The following is a 13,589-nucleotide window of genomic DNA, read 5'->3' as shown; positions in this document are numbered from 1 at the left end:
TTAATTTCATCCATTTGAAAATTAGATTCTTACCTCTTTAGGTAAGAATCATGAAAGGAGATATGAACTTAGTATCTTATAAATTCTAAAAAATTCTTTCAGCTTTTGACTTCTCTCAAAATAGATGCTCTTCACAAGTGCTGAACTTAATCTTCTGTCCATAGTAAATGCCCCAGAGGGTATGTAAGTGGGGAAATCCTGTGACTTGGTTATGAGTCAGGAGACCCACTGAGTTGCATTCTTAAAATAGCACAACTTTTGGTTCTGCCCTCAGAAGATAGGCTACTTCAGAGCCTAGCTAGAGGAAGGAAGTAGAGATTTTGTAAGTCTCACATTCAGACATAAAAGAGAAGGACGGAAGTCAAAGGAGGCATCACCCATTTACTTACTATTTTGTAAGAGAATCAGGAATTAAAGAGCAGGGACCTTGACTTTGTAACAAGTTTGTAAAACTCTGTAACCTTTGCAGGCCACTCCTACTTGTCACTTTTGTCACTCCTTTTGGTGAGCACTTAAAATCAAAATTCTTTTACCATTGAATTTTCTTCTACAGTTCTTTCAGTATTTTGAATTGATGTACCATGATATTTGGAAATAGATCGAATTTTAATTCTGGAGTTATAGTTAAATTCTCAATGAAGTAGTTATTTTCATTATGCTATAATTTCCTTTATGAAACTGGTAAATCCTTTTTTTTTTTTTTTTGCGGTATGTGGGCCTCTCACTGTTGTGGCCTCTCCCGTTGCGGAGCACAGGCTCTGGACGCACAGGCTCAATGGCCATGGCTCCACGGCATGTGGGATCTTCCCGGACCGGGGCACGAACCTGTGTCCCCTGCATCGGCAGGCGGACTCTCAACCACTGCTCCACCAGGGGAGCCCAAACCGGTAAATCTTATGCAACTTTGATTCCAACTCGATACCTTAAGGTGGAAATTGTGATTGTAATTGTATCTTTCAGCTGGTTGGCATTTTATTTACATATCGTGTTCATGCCCTCGTGGAAGCAGACACCAAGACAGGATCAGACATGCAAGAGATTGATTGGGGGAAATGCCTGTTAAGGATAAAGGGGGAAGCAGAAGCGGGTATGGGGTATCTTCAGAGATGCAGGACTAACACTTGTAAAGAAGAGGGGAACAATGGAGGACTGGGAGTGTCACAGAGTGTCATAGTTTCACGGTGGTGTTGGAGACCAGAATATCCACTCTAAAATATGCCACTTTGGCATGAGGATTATTGTGAGCTGGAAGCAAATGAGAATCAACAGATGCAGAAAGAAGCCTTCCTGGAGCTAAAAGCAGAAACTTTTGAAAAATGAGGAATGTCATAACTCTCCTCTCCCAGGGAAGTTTTATAGCTATGAGGAAGATAGAAGGTTGGCACCCAGATGGATCTGCACAAACCTTACTCCGTCGCTTTCCCCCATATATTTACCTTCCCACAGTTTACACCCCTTGAAAGCCTAAAACCTTGTCCTTTGCCTTGTCACTTCTCTACAAATTTATTGTTCTTTTGTGAAGACGCTATAGAAGCCTAAGTTCTAACTACCCCTTGAATTACTCTTCATTGAGGTTTCTCTTGCGTTATGTGCACTACACATTAATCAATTGTTTGGTTTTCTCTTGTAATCTTTTGTAAGTCTAATTTTGCAGGGCCTCAGCCAGAGAACCTAAGATGGTAGAAGGAAAAAGCATTTTTTTCTTCCCTACCATTGCCACAAACATATATGATATGTTTTGGAGAGAGAAAGATGTACTTTTATTTTATTTTATTATAAATTTTATTTACTTACTTTTTATTTTTTAGATTTTTATTTTTGGCCGTGTTGGGTCTTCGTCACTGCGTGCGGGCTTTCTCTAGTTGCGGCGAGCGGGGGCTCCTCTTCGTTGTGGTGCACGGGCTCTAGGAGCACAGGCTTCAGTAGTTGTGGCACATGGGCTCAGTAGTTGTGGCTCGCGGGCTCTAGAGCACAGGCTCAGTAGTTGTGGCACACAGGCGTAGTTGCTCCGCAGCATGTGGGATCTTCCCCGACCAGGGATCGAACCCGTGACCCCTGCATTGGCAGGCGGATTCTTAACCACTGCACTACCAGGGAAGGCCCAGATGTACTTTTAATAAATTCATCTTCTAATTTTACTTAACTAATTTCAAATGATTTTATATACCCATATGTACACATGCATACATATACACACACACGCAAACACACACTACACAATCTTCAGGGTAGACAAGACGTAAACTTAGGTCCTAGTACAGGTGTTTTACATGTGTTAACTTATTTGGCCTTCACATTAGCTCTTGTGAAATTGGTAATATTTGTCCCCATTTTGCAGAAAGAGAAACAGACACAGAAGGTAAAGTGGTTTGCACAGCACTGTACAGCCAATGTATGATACAGCAGATTAATTAGACCAAATTGCATTGGAGTAAAAGATGAAACCTATAGTTCGAGACTGGTAGCTTATTATGAGTGTGGAAATGAATGAAGACCACCCAAATGAGAACAAACAAAGTGACCATCACTTGTTCTAGGCAGAGTAGAAAATCTTTATAGTGGTATGTTCTGATTACAGATTGTGGGCATGGAAAAGCTAGATGTGGACTAGGTCCTGAGTTTGAGGCAAAAAGTAGAGAAGTTGGCAGTCACTGACCAAGTCCTGATCATTCTGGGCAGATTGCCGTAGAGGCTTTTGTGGTTTAGCTTCTCAGGTTGGTTGCTACACAGGTTGTGGGTCAGAGTTCCATTGTCATATATGATCAGTTTGTGTATTCAGCCTCTCAAGAGGAAAAGAAGTCATCCATTTTATCTGAACTGTGTTAATAATAGTTTGCTTCTATAAGGATAATGCTGATAAAATGCTATTTAGGCTATCTCACTATATATGCATGCAATGAGGTTCTCTGCAGAAAAAAGTTAGATAAGTACTACACACAAGATGTACATATACACATCTATAAACACAATTGCGGAAGAAGGTTAATTCTAAAGAAAACCCAAAAGGTTAGTGCCTCCATTAGTTCCTATATTGCTGTTACCTGAGAAAGTCTTTTTTGTTTGTTTGTTTTTGTTTTTTTAGCTGTGCCACGCAGCATGCGGGATCTTAGTTCCCCGATCAGGTATGGAACCCACTCCCCCTGCAGTGGAAGCGCGGAGTCCTAACCACTGGACCGCCAGGGAATTCCAAGAAAGTATTTTAAAGTGTGTGATGATGACAGACTAAGAGTTGTTCTTTAACTACCATTATCCAGTGCTTTCATTTTAGCTGGACACGTGGCCATGCTGAGTAAGGAAGGCATTTCCCATCCTCCCGTGCAACCATGTAAGTGAAGGATGAGTGCAATTTACTTGAGGAAGAAATGAACTTCTGTTGTGCAAGCCACTGTTATTTTGAGCCCCTACTACACACCACTAAACCACATTCAGTAATACAGTGTTTAATTTTTCTCCTGTGCACAATTCTGGCCTTGAGAATATGATTTTTCGTAGCTAATTGAGACCAAGAGAAAAAAGTTATTTAGAGACAGAGACTCAAAAATGGTTTTCTGCATGGAGCAGGTGCCCTTCAATGAAAAACAAAAGGATGTCATCAGGACACAAAATCGATACTTCCCAAGTGCCCCCAAATCAGTTTCTCTCTAAAATTTCTGCTGTCTAAATAAATATCTGCATGTTGTCTGTCCAGAAAAGGGTAAATGTTTGGCTAAAATGCATTTATAATTACAAGTTTTATCCATTCCCAGGGTGAGCCAGAGTTCTTCAGTATACTGAAATAAAGTTTTATTGATACTAAACAAAATAATTTACTTTCTATTTCATACATGACTTTGTTTAAGTAAGGATTACTTTCCTAGGCTACGTAGGAGCTAAGCACATGCCTGGGAACCACCAAATGTTGGAGGAGATTAAAGAAAAGAAAAATAGCTTATATTAGCTTGTGAGCTTGCCCATGTCTGTGGCTTCTGTGGTCTTAGAGAGGGGAAAAAAGGGGTTTGGAATTTGGGACTATCCCTTGTCATTTCTTCAGTGAAAGAAGGGAGGATGTTAAATGACTAGTATTAAAGAGGAAAACCTCTTTTTAGTTCCTCAACAAGGTATTATGTGTTCTGTTGTTAGGAATCTGGCAGAGGAATGGGCATCTGGAGCAAACTTACGCCGCCCCGCTGGGAAGCAGAGCTCCAAGCACGCTGTAGGGCCCATTGTCCCAGCTCCACACCACATAATTAAAGAACTAATGCAACAGGATCTGTGTGCCCAGCTCTTTGGTGAGGGGAAAAGTCAAGCACGGGAATGAGGAGAAAGAATACACAGGTTCAGAAGAGTAATTCTCAAAGCCAGGCACATCCCCAGGGACATGTCAGCTCGGCTCCAAGGCAGATATCAAGAAAGGGACTAAATATTCCAGTTAGAAAAAAAAATTGTCAGACTGGATAACACAACATAACTAGTCTAAATGCCACTTACAAGAGATACACTTTAAATGTAAGTATTCTCAAAGGTTCAAAGGAAAGAGATAGAAAAAGATAGTCCTTGCAAATACTAACCAAAAGAAAATTGGTATAGTTATAATAACAAGAAGCATTACTAGAAATAAAAAGGAACGCTTCCTAATGATAAAAGGGTCAATTTACCAAGAAAATATAAAAATTCTAAGTTCGTAGGCATCTAATGGCAAAGCCTCAAAATATTCAGAGCAAACTTTTACAAAGTTATAAGAAGAATTAGAGAAATCTACCATCAAGTGGGAAATTTCAGATTCCTTTCTTAGAAACTGATACAACAAGGAGCTAAAAAAAAATCAGTATGGATAGATGTAAGATTGGTATGATTAACAAACTTGGCCTAATTAATATACGTAGAAAATTGCACCTACCAACTGTAGAAACTCATTCTTTTCAAGAACAGATAGAACATTTGCCAAATTTGAGGCTATGCTGAGTCAGAAAGGAAGTGTTGACAAATTTCAAATACTTTAAATCAAAGTATTTTCTCTGACTATAGGGGGATTGAGCTAGAAATCAGTAACTAAAAAATTACTGTAAGTCTCTCATGTTTGAATTTAATTTGGGTTTCTTTGTAATCTATAGAGATGAATACTTGGATCATTGATTTTGGACTGTCATATCTTCATTACTATTTAGTTCAAATATTTTCTAATTTCTCTTTTGATTTTTCCAGTTGATTAATTTCCAAACATGAGCGACTTATAGTTCTCACTTTACCTCCCAGTAGGATTTCACACTTTCGACCACTGCCTTTTTCCTGAAATACTCTTCTTTCTTAAGACCACACACTTCTGGTTTCCCTCCTGCATTAGTACCTGTTCTTTCTCAGTCCCCTTTGCAGACTCCTTGTCCTCTGCTTGATCTCTACATGTTGAGCTTAGTCATGAGACCAATTCTCTTTTCTAACTGCACATTCTCCCTGGGTGACCTCATCCATTTCCAGGACTCTCTATATATCTATACTGTGAGGACTCCCGGACATATATCTCGATCCTTGTGCTCTCTCTGAAATTTTGTCACATTCAACAGCCTATTTGTCTTTGCTTTGAGAATGTTTAGAACCCTATCTCAGACTTAACATGGCAATACAGAACTTTGTCTCCAAACCTCAAGGGCATCTCATCTCATAAACGGCACACAATCTATCCAATTAATCACACCTAATGTCTATTCTGCCAAGACCTACTGTTGAATAGGTCTTGGAAAAAATACCTCCTGGATTTTAAGGAACGTAATGCTGAGCATTAGCAAATACCAGGTTTCCTAAGTGCTTGGACTAACCTATAGGCAGCTCTGGCAGCCTCAGAATGCGTATTTAGGTGTGTCTCCTGTCTTGCCCCATGTCCGCTAAATCCCAGACTCTGAGGCAGGGCTTGGGTGGGAATATAGCCAATATTTTATAATAACTATAAATGGAATATAACCTTCAAACATTATGAATCACTATGCTGTACACCATATTGTACACCAACTATGCTCCAATACAAAACAGACGTAAACAAAAGGCACCTGAGAGGCTTGAGTGGAGCCCTAAATAGAGCCCAGAGGGGCCAGGTGATCCCCAGCAGCGATCCAGGTGAGAAAAGATACAGGATTAAATGAAGGCAGGAGCAGAAGAGAAGAGAATGGACTTAATAAAGAGGGACATTTATTATATGGGTAGAGAAAAAAGACTGAGAGTTATAAAAACATGTTAATAAGAAGTCTTTACAATCAAAATATATCACAAAACATGCATTGATAGTATGAGGGTGTCAGTAACACATTTCTCTTCCTGAGGAGGTCTCTCCCACCGCCCTGGCCATCAGTCTGACCAACCATGTGCTGCCCAGCCCCCTCTCCAACTTGTCTCCCTGTCTTCTCTTCTCCATCTTTCTTCAGCTACAAAAACAGGGAGTTAGAGCAGACTTGAACCACACATTCCTTAAAAGCTGAGTGAAACTATCTAACTAAAATGTCACAGGAAATCATCAAAAGCTGTTCAATCTGCCCCATCCGATATGGGGATATGATTGTAAACTTTACTAATGGTAACGAGAATTAAGTCAGTTCTGTCAACTGTTCGTTTGGTGAATTGGTCTGATTCTGTAAGATGTAGGGTGGAAACTTGGTGGTGGATGGCTGAAGGAGGTGGAGGAAAAGGTCATTAGAGTTCAAGGAGCTGAGAGAGGCTAGTGTTCCGTATGCACTGCTCAGGAGGATATTAAAGTCACCCAGAGCACTGAAAAAAAAAAAGGAAAGAGCAGACAGTGATCTATGGGGTGGAGTGGGGGTGAGGCAAGAGGGAGTGACCACTGAAGGAGAAGGGGTGACCACGAGTCACTAGATTATAGCAACAAGAAGAGTGGTGTCTTAAGCTAAATTGCTAGGGATTTGGGAGGAGGGAGCAGTGCTGGACAGGAAGGGAACCCACTTCCTGCTCCCAGGGCCGGGAGATAGTTCCATGTGGTCTCCTCAGGGGAGCCGACATTCCATTAAGGCAAATTGGGCATGAAGTGGAGATAAGGTTTTTCAGAGAACCAGAGGAAAGGCTTGGCAAAGGGAGAGGGGGCGAGACGGTGATAGCTGATGGGATGATCATTTGGAGGTTAAAAAACTGGAGATGACGGTGACAGGAATTCGGGGAAGGTTGGGGAGACTGCGGATGAGAGGAGCCCTCAGGTGTGGTGACTGATACTGTGGTTGGGGTGGTGTTGGCAATGGGCAAAGAAGACAATTGTTTCCTCCTATTGTAAGCCTTTGAGGGATCGTCTCAGCTCAGAAGGTTTCCATCTTTGCAACTGTAGAAGGAGGACAATTGAATGTTGGTAGCAGCGTTATTAATAACAGCCAAAGAGTGGAAACAATCCAAATGCCCATCAGCTGATGAATGGATAATTAAATGTGGTGCATCCCTGCAATGGAACATTATTCAGCTATAAAAAGGAATGAAGTGCTGATACATGCTACAACATGGGTGAACCTTGTACACATTAAGCCAAGTGAAAGAAGAAATTCACAAAAGACCACACAGCATATTGTATGATTCCATTTATAATAAATGTCTAGAAAATGGAAATCTACAGAGGCAAAATAGATTAGAGGTTGCCTAGGGCTGCAAGTAGGGTTGGGGAAATGGGTAGTGACCACTAACAGGTAGGAAGTTTCTCTTCGGAGTGATGAAAATATTCTAAGATAAATTGTGATGATGGTTGCACAACTCTGAATATACTAAAGACCATTGAGTTGTACACTTTAAATGTGAATTGTATGGTATGTGAATTATATCTCAATAGAAAAGGAGGGCAGTAACTCCTGTTCTAATTAAACAAAATATGGATGTGAGATTTCTTTGGAAACCAAAAATCACAAAATACGTATGAGATCACTAAGGCAAGTGTAGGGACACTTTCAATGAGGGTTTAAAGAAAAGGGTGAATATTTGGGGGCTGGTCAGAACTGAGTAATTGAAGCTATAGCTTCAAGAAACTTTTACAGTTGTAATTCTGTGAAAGAACAGTCATGTAAGTTTATTTCACTTTTTGTCAGGACTTCCCTTGTAGATTCGGTTTTATGCACAAGGGGGCGATGTCCACCAAACAACAAAAGTTCATAGCTGCTGGGAATATGCATATATAATCTCGGGGAAAAAACAAAAGTATAATTAACAACAGCTGAAATTTATAAGTTGCATTAATACATATGAATTTGCTTATCAGTGCACATCTGGAAAAGCAATGTGAAAGGGATACTTTTTGTGTTTTGAACTATGTCATTGTATTATTTATTCAAAATATATAGAAAAAAGACTTCATAAGGAAGATTATTTTGTGCTTTTATTTATTTAATTTATTTTTAAATAAATTTATTTTATTTATTTATTTTTGGCTGCATTGGGTCTTTATTGCTGCACACGAGCTTTCTCTAGTTGTGGCGAGCAGGGGCTACTCTTCGTTGCAGTGCATGGGTTTCTCATTGAGGTGGCTTCTCTTGTCGCAGAGCACAGGCTCTAGGCACGTGGGCTTCAGTAGCTGTGGCTTGCGGGCTCAGTAGTTGTGGCTTGCGGGCTCTAGAGTGAAGGCTCAGTAGTTGTGGTGCATGGGCTTAGCTGCTCCGTGGCATGTGGGATCTTCCTGGACCAGGGCTTTAACTGGTCCGTGTCCCCTGCATTGGCAGGCAGATTCTTAACCACTGTGCCACCAGGGAAACACTGTGCTCTTATTTAGATTGAAATATTAATTTGATAAAAGTGATGTGAAGAATATATGCAAACATATAGACGTTATTTTAAATGTTTTTTAGAATGAGTGCCAATTCACACTAATAGCTTTTAAAAAACATGTTCTGATGAACTCAAGGATTTCCTGTATATCATTTATTCTTACCATTCTGTTTTCTATTTCTTCTTCCTTCTTTCCTTCCTTTCTTCCTTACTCTTTCCCTCCTTTCCCCTCTCTTTCCCCTTCTTTCTCTCTCTTTCCTTCTTTCTTTCTCTTTGTTTTTCTTTTTCTTTCTTTCTTTCTCCTTCTTTCTTTCTTTCTCTCTCTCTTTCCTTCATTCCTTCCTTCCTTTCTCTCTTCTTTCTCTCTTTTTTTCTCTTTCTTCTTTCTTTCTATAAGAAAGATCAATTTTCTGTTCAATTATTTTTCAATTTTCTACTATCAAACTCTTCAATAGAAAGGTTGAAAAAATATTACAATAAGTACTCACTACCTTGACAATTATTAATAATTTGCTTTATTTAAATCTGTTTCTCTACATATCCATGTATTGTGAGCAATTTTTTCAGATGCTCTAACCCTAAATATTTCCACATGCATCCATTTGATGAAGGCTATTCAACTACAGTACCATAATACTGTTATTACACATGAGAATGAGTAATTCTTCAATATCGTTTATCATCTAGCCCATTTACAATTTTCTATTTGTGCCTAAATTGTCTTATACAGCTTTTTACCCCCAATCAAGGTTTACATATGGTATTGTGGTTGTTAGGTGTTGGAGGACAGAGGGAAAGAAAAGTACCCACCGAACTGAGAAGCCATCTTGAGACCAGAAACTGAGCAGGCAGCTCAATATAATCAATAGATCAATTTATTATTGGGTTACTTCCTCACAGGGTGGGATTGTGCAGACAATGATCCAGAAGCATTCCCAGTTGCACTCTATACTACCAAGAGGCCATTGTGCCATGTTGACAATTTTATAGTTAACCGAGAGTGCATTTGTAAGTCCAATTTGTTCATAAGTCCAACAAAGTTAGCCTAGGTACCCAACTAACACAATCGGCTATGTAGTACTGTACTGTAATAGGTTTATAATACTTTTCACACAAATAATACATAAAAAACAAACACAAAAAATAAACATTTTTAATCTTACAGTACAGTACCTTGAAAAGAACAGCAGTACATGGGACTTCCCTGGTGGTCCAGTGGTTAAGACTACGCACTTCCACTGCAGGGGGCACGGGTTCGATCCCTGGTCAGGCAATGAAGCCCACATGCTGCATGGTGCAGACAAAAAATAATAAAAATTTTATAAAAAGAAGAGTACAGTAGTACAGTACAACCATGAAGTGTGATGTTTGCTGATGGATTTTTAAAATAGATATTCTTGTCTTTGTAACACGTTTCCTTTTTTACTTCATGCTGATAAGAATTTTGTTTTTTAAACCATACATAGATGTTGAAATCTATCAACCAGTTTTCTGCATTAATTGAAATGATTGTGTAATATTTTCCCCTTTAATTTACTGATGTGGTGTATTACCTTGCATTCCTGAGCTCCTGTAGAATTAGCATGATTTCTTTCTTAAAAGTTTGGTAATATTTATTGGAGATTTTGTCTGAGCCCAGAATTCTCTTTGTAAAAAAGGCTTTTAATTATAAAATTCATTTTAGGTGACATAGGACTATTCAAATTTTCTTTTCTTTTCTCAGCTGTAGTAAGTTTTTTATAATAGCCATTTGTTCATTTTATAAAATTTTCAAATTTATTTGCCTAAGGTTGTCCATAATATCTTTTTAATCATCATTTTAATGTCTGTAATATCTGTAGTGATATCCTGCTGTTTTAGTGCTATTAGTTACATACAAACATAGGATTATACTATGTTTAGTTACATAGCCTTAATTTTTACACAGCAGTATATCTTGGAAAAACCATTCATGACATTAAATGTACTTTTATTACAACAGTTAGGATGTTTTCCACTAGCAGAACCTATCTTTCAAGTAAAATCTTACACTTATCTTCCAATGTGGAAACAGAAGAAGTAGAGACACCCTAAGTAAAGCAAGGTGAAAGGGCATTGGACCTCCCAAACTTGGCCTCCCTTTTGTTTCAGAGGTCTCTCTTGTTAGAGGAACACACTTGAAAATTATTGTTCTATATTATAAATGGCTATATACATATGTATGCACAATTTAACCAACCCTCCATTGTTGAATACACTTCCAACTCCTTGGAGATAAATTAAAATTATTGTGCATACATTTGATTAATTCTTTAGGGTTAATTCCTTAAAATTCAGTTGCTTGGTTAATGGTTAAGTATAGTTTCAAGACATTAAAATTGTAACAATAAACTGCTCTTTAAAAAAAGTTGTACCACTAGACTGTGAATTATGGAGAACAAGACTGGGTCTGTTCATCTCTGAATACTCAGCCTTGCACAGTACTTGGCATGATGTAGATTCTCAATAAACAGTCATGGAATAAATGTAAAAAACAAAATGTTGTACCACTTTTTGCTCCCAGTGGTAGTACAGTAAGTCCCCTACGTACGAACCTTCAAGTTGCAAACTTTCAAAGATTCCAACGTGTGTTCCATCATCGTCAGGCGTGAGTGAAATTGCAGCTTGCCCTCCGTGTCCTGTTGCTGACGATCCTTCAGCTCTACCCTCTCCCACCTCCTCTCCCTCCTCCAGTCAGTAACTCTTCTTGCCTGTTTACTTGATGTCAGCCCCTGTATGCCAGCTGTTGTACTGTACTACTGTACTCTTCTTTTTATAAAATTTTTATTATTTTTTGTCTGCACCACGCAGCATGTGGGTTCTTCATTGCCTGACCAGGGATCGAACCCATGCCCCCTGCAGTGGAAGTGCGTAGTCTTAACCACTGGACCGCCAGGGAAGTCCCATGTACTGCTGTTCTTTTCAAGGTACTGTACTGTAAGATTAAAAATGTTTATTTTTTGTGTTTGTTTTTTTATGTATTATTTGTGTGAAAAGTATTATAAACCTATTACAGTACAGTACTACATAGCCGATTGTGTTAGTTGGGTACCTAGGCTAACTTTGTTGGACTTATGAACAAATTGGACTTACAAATGCACTCTCGGAACGGAACTCATTCGTATGTAGGGGACTTACTGTATATGCCAGTGTTCCCTTCCCCACACCTGTATCCAAATTGGATATCATTAAGTATTTTAAAATATTTGAAGGGATATTATTCAGTCTTTAAAATAATAATTCAGATAGATGCTTAACACCTGGGAAGATATTTATGACAGCAGTAAATGCGAAAAGCAGAATCTGTCTGCACATTTGCAGGCAAAGAAAGGGAAGTAACACAGATTGCAAGTGTTTTTCCTCTCCTCTCCCACCATCCCCCAATTTTCTTTAGTTATACAGTTTCGCAATATGAGAATAAGAAAAAAATATATTCCAGAATCCAAGAGGCAGGAAAACTGGCCCGTGTCAGTTTTCAACAGGGGTAAGCCACTCTAGCAATTTTAAACCAAAAGAAATTTACTATAGAGTTAACAATCACTAGCAGGTGTATAGGCCTTTAGGAATGATTCTCAGAACAATGCCACAGAAGAGCCAGACATGGAAACAATCAGGAATCTGGGTTCAAGAAATCACCTCACTCGTGGCTGAATCCAGGATCACGTGCCCATGGCGCCATGAGGGTGCAGGAAGCTGCCACCACAGACGTGGGCTCCAAGAATATGCCATCTTAGCTGTCGACCAAGGATCAGGAACCATCGCTTCATCTACTAAAAGTGAACGGCTTGATTTAACAATACTGATGCTTCGCAGAGTTCCGCCTCCCGCTCCACTGAACTGTTCCTGACTTTGAATGTGACTGGTGGAAAGTGGAGGATGGGCCGGGCCCTAGCTGCAAGGAAGTCTGGGAAATGTAGTTTTTTATCCTTACAGCTTCTGAAGTACACGATGGCACTCTAGAAAGAGTTTGGATCAGCTGTTAAGCAAGCCAATCTTCCAGACCCTTTATTTCGTTGATGGTTTGACACGGTAATAAATATGACGACTGTGAAGGATTTTCTCTGTTTGCTCTGTCTGACCTGCCCTCTTGCCTTCTCTGTCTTGCCATGTACCCTGAGAAGATGACCTCCATGTATTGATATTACATCTCTTGGGTTATTTCTGGCTGCTGGTTGTCTTTAGCCAATGGCAAGTCATAGGAGAGGTAACCTGACTCCCTCCCTGCTGGTCTGCAATTGGTAGTTGTTGCGTCCTTTTACCTAAGGCTGAAATGTCTGCTGGTGGACAGCTCTTGCTGGGTGTCAGTAACAGCACCATTTCCCTCCTTAGTTCCAAAAGTGCTGATATCTTCTTACTGTTGCTAGTGGTTCTTAACCACCCCTTGTTTGTTCCCTTCACCCAATCTACAGATTTGCAACAGTTTCTTCATTCAACTCTCTTCAATTACTCCTTTGAATGTGCCATCTTTTCCTGCCAGGGCTGTGACTGATTTAACGACAGATAAGACAGTTTTTATTCTAAGGTGCATATAGCTAGGTAGATGAGCTAAACACAGCCATCTATTATGGACTGAATTGTTCCACCCAAAATTCATGTTGAAGACCCAACCCCCCGTACCTCAGAATATGACTGTTTTTGGAGATGGGGCCTTTAAAGAGCAAATTAAGGTTAAATGGGTCATAAAGGTGAGGGTCTCATTCAATATGGCTGCTGTCCTTATAAGAAGAAAATGTGCCACCAGGATTCCCATGTCCGGAGAAATGGCCAAGTGAGGGTAAAGTGAGAAGGCGACCATCTACAAACCGAGGAAAGAGGCTTCAGAAGAAATTAAACCAGCCTACACCTTGACCTCTAGCTTCTAG

The 13,589-nt window shown here is 39.6% G+C and overlaps 1 long non-coding RNA gene across 1 annotated transcript in view; it reads left to right on the top strand.

The window, feature by feature from the left end:
• Positions 1 to 13,589, top strand: part of LOC132519688 (uncharacterized) — a 34,876-nt gene that overhangs the window by 10,538 nt on the left and 10,749 nt on the right. The window contains exon 2 of the long non-coding RNA XR_009540247.1: positions 11,539 to 11,654. This is a non-coding gene — a long non-coding RNA (uncharacterized LOC132519688). The remainder of the gene's footprint in view (positions 1 to 11,538; positions 11,655 to 13,589) is intronic.

This window comes from Lagenorhynchus albirostris, chromosome 4, assembly GCF_949774975.1.
Source record: "Lagenorhynchus albirostris chromosome 4, mLagAlb1.1, whole genome shotgun sequence".
Lineage (NCBI taxonomy): Eukaryota > Metazoa > Chordata > Mammalia > Artiodactyla > Delphinidae > Lagenorhynchus > Lagenorhynchus albirostris.
The sequence above is the reverse complement of the archived record's forward strand: the minus strand, read 5'-3'. Positions and strand labels throughout refer to the sequence as shown.